The sequence below is a fragment of the Saimiri boliviensis genome, chromosome 15 (genome assembly GCF_048565385.1).
Source record: "Saimiri boliviensis isolate mSaiBol1 chromosome 15, mSaiBol1.pri, whole genome shotgun sequence".
Classification (NCBI taxonomy): domain Eukaryota; kingdom Metazoa; phylum Chordata; class Mammalia; order Primates; family Cebidae; genus Saimiri; species Saimiri boliviensis.
In genome coordinates this window covers 31,939,963-31,948,139 of record NC_133463.1, presented here as the reverse complement: position 1 = coordinate 31,948,139, position 8,177 = coordinate 31,939,963, and positions in this window count along the sequence as shown.

The window sequence follows — 8,177 nt, the reverse complement described above, 5'->3', positions numbered from 1 at the left end:
CTAGTAGCCACATTAAAAAATGGTCAAAAGGCCAGGCACGGTGGCTCATGCCTGTAATCCCAGCACTTTGGGAGGCTAAGGTGGGTGGATCATCTGAGGTCAGGAGTTCGAGACCAGCCTGACCAGCATGATGAAACCCTGTCTCTACTAAAAATACAAAATTAGCTGGGTGTGTTGGCACACACCTATAATCCCAGCTACTCAAGAGGCTGAGGCAGGAGAATAGCTTGCAGTGAGCCAAGATTGTGCCACTGCACTCCAGCCTGGGAAATAAGAGTGAAACTCCATATCAAAAAACAAAAAATGGTCAAAGGACACAGGTAAAATTCATTTTAATAACATTTTATATCTAAAATATTAAGATTTCAACATATAACCAATATAAAGACATTACTGTAATATTTTACTTTTCTAAATACTAAGTGCATGAAATCTAGTGTGTATTTTATACTCACAGCACATCCCGGTTCAAATTGGCCACATTTCCCAGGCTCAGTAGCCCTGTGTAGCCTGTGACTACCACACTGCACAGCCCAGGGTTAGCGGCTCTGCTGTTGTTTTCCTGGTTCCACATAAACTTCCTGGATTCTAAACTGACACTGACAAGAAAGGGGACCTCAAGTTTTTCACACAACAAATACTTTTGAATGCTACCACATGCTACGGTTCCCAAAACATATGCGGAGGCACCCTAGAACACTGCAGTGAGCTCACAGGGGCTTCGAGGGAAATTTTACATTTTCAAGGGAAACATCTGTGAGACATCACATGAACTGATGGCTCAAAGTGGCTCCCAGTTTCAACATGAGATTGCACTGTTAACACTTCTCTTTAGATGCCATCCAGTTTTGCAAAGGTGGGCTTTCAGCAGCTGCTATGATAAAAAAACAAAAAACAGAACACAAGTATTGTAGAAAAATTAGTTTGGAACAGGAAGCAAGATGATAATATCCAAAAAATTCCAATGTTTGAGAAGTTTGCAGTGCCCAGTAGTTTCACATCTGATTGGTAAGTAAGCGTGGTCAAGAATAAGATAATTTTTTTTCAATGTGTGTGCATTATTTTTTAGATAGCTAAGTTGTTAGGAGGTAAGTATTTATTAAGTTGCTCAGACCTAACTATTTAATAAAACAGAACTATTAGGCATTTCTTTTGGCCCAGGAACACTGAAAAATCCACTGAGACACCAAGAGTGCTGAGAATGTTTGGGAATTGCCCTACAGGTTGCTTATCTAAGTATTTGGAACACATCAGAAAATAAAACAAACATCCTGCCTTTGTGGATGGGATTTGGTAGGGAGACAGTAACCAACAAAGATGACAGGTAATGCTTGAGTCAAGATTTCAGCCCAGTGGGGTGGGGTTTGGGAATCGAAATTAGGTTGTTTTTAAAGGAAATACAGAAAGTGGTATTTCTTACATACCAGATGTTATAGACCTTGATTTGTCACATATATACCCATGCTAGACTGTGTGTCATCAGTTTAATGGAAGATTAGTTCTAAGTGTTGTTATAAACTGAATGTTCTATGTTGAAACCTAATCCCCAAGGTGATAGTATTAGGAGGTGAGGACTTCTGGGAGGCGATCAGGTCATGAGAGTAGAGCCCTCATATGTGGAACTCGTGCTCTTATAAAAGAGACTCCAGAGAGCTCCCTCATGCCTTCTTCCTTGTGAGGACACAGTGAGAAGATGGCCAACTATGAATCAGAAAGTAACCTTTGGCCAGACATGGTGGCTCACACCTGTAAACCCAGTGCTTTGGGAGTCTGAGGTGGGAGGATTGCTGAGGCCAGGAGTTTAAGACCAGCCTGGGCAATGTAGCAAGACCCCTGTCTCTAAAAAAAAAAAAAAAAAGGCCCTCCCCAGACATGGGATCTTTGATCTTGGACTTCCCACTCTCCAGAACTGTGAGAAATAAATTTCTGTTTCTTATAAACCACCCAGTCTATGGTATTTTCATTATAGCAGCCTGAACCAACTAAGATAAGGGTGTTCATGGAAGTGAGGAAAACAAATATTGCCCTTATGGGAACTCCAGAAAGCCATTCAGCCAGTCCTCAAGGTTAGGGCAGGAACATCATACCACCCTGGAAGGTGATCATTAGTTAGGAACTGGAAGGTCATTCAGGACACTGACCATCTCTTGTGGCCACACCATCTCCTCATCCCTTTGCAGCAGGATTGGGTTGATATCTACCTAGAGCCAAATCTTTTTTTTTTTTTTTTAAATTATCTTTATTATAAGGGAAAAACAAAACAAAACAAAAAAACAGTAAAACAGACCTGGTCGGTGGTAGAGGTGGAAGACACAGAAAAATATAATGACCAAACAAGCTGCCCAGACATGACTTCCTGCCACGGAGAGCTGGCCTTTACCTCCCCTGCTTTCCTGATTCAAAGAAACTTGCCCCCAGCAAGACTGGGCCCAGGAGCTCCATTTTCCAATCTTTTTTCTTCCTGGGCATTTAGGAAAGGTTGTATGGTCCTACAGCTTTTGAGATATTGAAGACAGTATGGAGAAGAAGGGAAGGATATTATAGCCTTTTGTCTCAATGCCTTCCCCAGCTCCTGCCCTCAGGATTTGTTGATGCTGAAAACCGGAACCCCATGGAATTGGGGAAGCTTAGGCAGCAGTATTCTGAGCAATGAGGCTGTGTTGATGAGGAAGAAAGCAGCATCACACCTGGCATGGAAGCTGTCAGGAGGCAGCATGCCATAGGAGAGATGCTAAGGAACTTACGGGCAGAGGTAGCTGAAGCCTGTGGTCCATCTGCTCCCAGTGTGTCAGTAGCCGAGCCTTTCCCTTGAGGGATCTCAAAGGACGTCCCTTTCCCTCTATGCAGGAAGACATACATAGACTGCCAGCTTCAGAAGCCTGTCCAGCTAGAGGCGTGGTACTCACTTCCACACCTGTAGATGTTTGTCCCAAGTGTCAACCTGAGATTCAAACCCAAGGCATTCTAGGTCCAAAACAAGCAAGCAGCAGCCCAGGAAGTAAAACCGAGATCTGCAAGGTTCCGAAATGCCAGCTCCTTGCTTCTTATTTCCTCAGCCTACCAACGGAACTGCTTGGAAGAGGCTGCACTAAGTCATGTGTTTGCTATTCCCCCTATCTCATTCCAATGATGAGTTGCCCCTGGAATAAAGCAAGTCTTCCTCTGCTTGCTGTAGCTGTTAGGGCCAGGTAGAGACAGTGGGCAGGTGTGGGTGGGATGGAGGATCCCCTTTGATTCACTTAGCAGGTGGCTTTCTTGAGCTTGTTTTTCCCTTTAAAACTGTCCTATTTTAATCAGATTTTGTATTTCTATAAGTCTAAGGTGGAGGTTGGGGAGAAAAGAGAAGATGAAAGTACGGTGAGATGTCTACTGAACTGCTCCTGCAAAGGCCCCTCTCCATGTACGCTCATCGAAAGTTGCAGGTGAATCTCCCATGCTGAGTCAGAATCCTGCAAAGCCTCAGGCAGAGGGAGGCTATAGCAATTAGAAAAAGCACATTCGAAGAACCCCCATGACCTGCGGCTGCTGGCCTCCTGGAAACTTCCTTCGTTGCTCCTGTTTGGAAGACTGCTATTATTATGCTCTTTTAACTACAATCACAGGGTCTAGGATTGGGTTAGAGAAAGACAGGGTGAAAGGGCAGGTGTGAGGAAGGAGGCTGAATGAGTGCTGGGAAGAGAGGCATCGGAAGGGACTGCCTTCAAGGTCATGTCTAGTCTGATATTTAGAGCATTATTTATTTTTCTTCCAAAAATTACATGTATTTTATTTTCAGCATTTTTTGTTAATTCTTTTTTTTTTTTTTTGAGATGGAGTTTTGCTGTTGTTACCCAGGCTGGAGTGCAATGGCACAATCTCGGCTCACCGCAACCTCCGCCTTCTGGGTTCAGGCAATTCTCTTGCCTCAGCCTCCCGAGTAGCTGGGACTACAGGCAAGCACCACCATGCCCAGCTAATTTTTGTATTTTTAGTAGAGACGGGGTTTCACCTTGTTGATCAGGATGGTCTCGATCACTTGACCTTGTGATCCACCCGCCTAGGCCTCCCAAAGTTCTGGGATTATAGGTGTGAGCCACTGCGCCTGTGCCTGTTAATTCTTTCTAATGATAATGTGCTGTTATTTTACAGCCACCTGTTCTCATTTAGTGGATATGATTCCCTACTTTAGTTTTCTGAGCACATGAAATCAGCTTTGGCTGTACATTGCAAAATATCTGAGAAGCTTAAAAATACTGATGTTTGGGCCAGTTGCAGTGGCTCAACGCCTGTAATCCCAGCAGTTTGGGAGGCTGAGGCGAGTGGATCATCTGAGGTCACAAGTTCAAGACCAGCCTGACCAATATGGTGAAAATACAAAAATTAGCTGGGTATAGGCTAGGAGCAGTGGCTCACAGCTGTAATCCCAGCACTTTGGGAGGCCAAAGTAGGTGGATCGCAAGGTCAGAAGATTGAGAATATCCCAGCCAACATGGTGAAATCCTGTCTCTACTAAAAATACAAAAATTAGCTGGGTGTGGTGGCACACCCCTATAGTCCCAGCTACTTGGATGGCTAAGTTAGGAGAATCGCCTGAACCCAGGAGGTAGAGGTTGCAACGAGCTGAGATCGTGTCACTGCCCTCCACCCTGGCAACAGAGCAAGACTCCATCTCAAAAAAAAAAAAAAAAAAAAAGGCCGGGCGCGGTGGCTCAAGCCTGTAATCCCAGTACTTTGGGAGGCCGAGGCGGGTGGATCACGAGGTCAAGAGATCGAGACCATCCTGGTCAACATGGTGAAAGCCCGTCTTTACTAAAAATACAAAAAATTAGTTGGGCATGGTGGCGCGTGCCTGTAATCCCAGCTCGGGAGGCTGAGGCAGGAGAATTGCTTGAACCCAGGAGGCGGAGGTTGCGGTGAGCCGACATCGCACCATTGCACTCCAGCCTGGGTAACAAGAGCGAAACTCCGTCTCAAAAAAAAAAAAAGTTAGCTGGGTGCAGTGGCGGGTGCCCATAGTCCCAGCTACTTGGGAGGCTGAGATAGGAGAATTGCTTGAACATGGGAGGTGGAGGTTGCAGTGAGCCAAGATCATGCCACTGCACTCCAACCTGGGTGACAGAGTGAGACTCCATCTAAAAAAAAAAGAAACCCTGAAACCTGATGTTTGAAGAATGATGGTCACCAGAGACTGGGGAGGAGGAAAAGGGAAGTTGCTGTTTAATGGGTATAGAGTTTCAGATTTGCAAGGTGAAGAAGTTCTGGAGATCTGTTTCACAACAATGTGAATATACTTAATATTACTGAACCGTATAATTAAAAATGGCTCAGAAACCAGGTATAGTGGCTCAGGCCTATAATCTCAGCACTTTGGGAGGCCCGGTCAGGTGGATCGCTTGAGTCCAGGAGTTTGAGACCAGCCTAGGAAACATGGCAAAACCCCGTCTCTACAACAAATACAAAAATTAGCCAAGCGTGGTGGTGCACACCTGTGGTCCCATCTAGGTTAGGGGGCCAGCTAAGCCTGGGAGGTTAAGGCTGAAGTGAGCCATGATTGCACCACTGCACTCTAGCCTGGGTGACAGAGTGAGACCCTGTTTCAAACAAACAAACAAAAAAAAAACCTAACCAAAAAATAAAAGGTTAAGGTGGTAAATTTTATGTTATGCTTTTCTACTACAATAAAAAGTATATAAAAATATTGACATGGTCTGGGTGCATTGGCTCATGCCTGTAATCCCAGCGCTTTGGGGGGCCAAGATGGAAGGGTCACTTGAGGCCAGAAGTACAAGACCAACCTGGAAAAGAAAAAGAGACCCTGTCTCTACAAAAAGAAATTTTTTTAATTAGCTAGGTGTGGTGGTGCACAATGGTAGCCTTAGTACTCAGTAGTACTCAGGTGACCTGATATGGGAGGATCGCTTGAGCCTGGGACATTGAGGCTGCTGTGAGCCATGATCACATCACTGTACTCTAGCCTGGGCAACAGACAGGACACTGTCTCTAAAAAAACAAACAAAAATTGACCTGGCTAGAATGAAGCAGGCATAAGAAGGGCATAAGTACCTTGCTGGGTTCGTTCTCTCTCTCTCTCTCTCTCTCTCCCCTCTCTCTCTCGCTCTCTTTCTCTTTCTCTCTCTCTCTCTCCTCTCCTCTCCTTGGACATCAGACTCCAGGTTCTTCAGCCCTTAGTCTCTGGAACTTACATTAGTGGCATTGTGGGGGCTCTCAGGCCTTTGACTTCAGACTTAACTGATGGGCAGTTAAGTCTAGGGAATGTTTGGTCTGTGGAGTAGTGGGCAATGAATGCTGAGAAGCTCTGTGACATTATGATATAATAAAGCATGTATATTTGGTTTTCCTCCCCAGTCCCTGGCACAGAGCTCCTAAAACCCTTGTGATTTCCTGAGTGACAGGGATGCAAGGTACATCTTTTGTTGTAATATTTGGTCTTAAACTCTGATTCCTGACAAAGAGCTCCTAAATCCCTTGGAATTTCCTGGGTACTAGAAGGGTCCCTTGTTCTATTAATTATTAAGCAACTCTTGGTGGGCTCCCAGATAGCTTTGGGATGGGAAAGACCAAGCCAAGATTAGAAGCTTGGAACATTCAGTCCCATCCCCTATTCTCCAGAAAGGGGAGCAGAGCTGGAGATTGAGTTAATAATCCATCATGCCAATGTGATGAAGCCTTCATAAGACTACAAGACTCAGAGAGCTTCTAGGTTGTTGAACACATCTGTGTGCTAGAAGGGTGGTGCACTCCAATTCTTGCCCTTAGGACACTTTTGGACTCACCCTGTGTACCCCTTCATCTAGCTGTTCATCTGTATTCTCTATCATATCCTTTATAATAAGCTGGTGAACAGGCCAGGCATGGTGGCTCATGCCTATAATCCCAACACTTTGGGAGGCCAAGGTGGGAGGATCACTTGAACTCAGGAGTTTAAGACTAGCTCTGGCAACACAATGAGACCCCATCTCCATGAAAAATAAAAATTTAGCCAGGCTCGGAGGTGCATGCCTATAGTCCAGGTACTTGGGAGGGTGAGGTGGGAGGATTGCTTGAGCCTGGGAAGTCGAGGCTGCAGTGAGCTGTAGCCATGCCACTTCGCTCTAACCTGGGAGACAAAGCAAGACCCTGTCTCAAAAAAAGAAAAAAAGAAAAAAAAAAAAGCTGGCAAACACAGACAAATACAAGTGTTTTCCTGAGTTCTGTGAGCCATCACAGAAAATGGGAACCTTTAATATGTCGCCAATTTAGAAAGAAGTGTGGGTAGCCTAGGGACTCACTACCTGCAACTGGCATCTGAAATTTGGGGGCAGTTTTGTGGGACTGAGCTCTTAATCTGTAGCATATGGAGTAACTCCAGGTAGTTAGCGTCATAATTCAATTGTGGTACACCTAGTTGGTGTCCAAAGAGTTAGAGGATTGTTTGTGGGGGAATAAACCCTGACACATTTTGTATCAAAAGAGTTGAATGTAGTAGAGCCAAATAGTGTTTGTTTCCTATTTAGGCTCCCAGGTGATTTGAGCGTGCAGCTAAGACTGAGAGCCGTCCTGAGGATCCAAAGTCACTACTTTTCAGGTCCTCATCATTCTGGTAATTTTCTCAGATGCAAATCCCCCTTTTTGTTGGGATTTTCTGTTTTTGATGGTGTGGGCCTTTTTCAGAGGCTGACCAAGCTTACCTTTTGCCACCTGGGCTATACCTCTGCCTATACCCTGGGCTTCCAGTCCCACCTGGAGGTGAGGAGCTGGGGCCCCTTGGCTTACTTGTGGTTTCCCATCTCCTCACTTCCTTGAGGAATGCGGCCCAGTCTTTAGAGGGAGGGTCCTTCCTTGTGTTCAAAAGTGGCTAAATTGGCAGGGCATGGTGGCTCCTGCCTATGATCCCAGCACTTTGGGAGGCCGAGGTGGGTGTATCATGAGGTCAGGAGTTTGTGACCAGCCTAACCAACATGCTGAAGTCCTGTCTCTACTAAAAATACCACAATTAGCTGGGCATGGTGGCATGTGCCTGTAATCTTAGCTACTCAGGAGGCTGAGGCAGAGAATCGCTTGAACCTGGGAGGCAGAGGTTTCAGTGAGCCAAGATAGCACCACTGCACTTCTGCACTTCAGCGTGGGCAATAGAGCAAGACTTTGTCTCAAAAAAAAAAAAGTGGCTATATTGTCTTTTACATCCTGTCTCTCTTTTC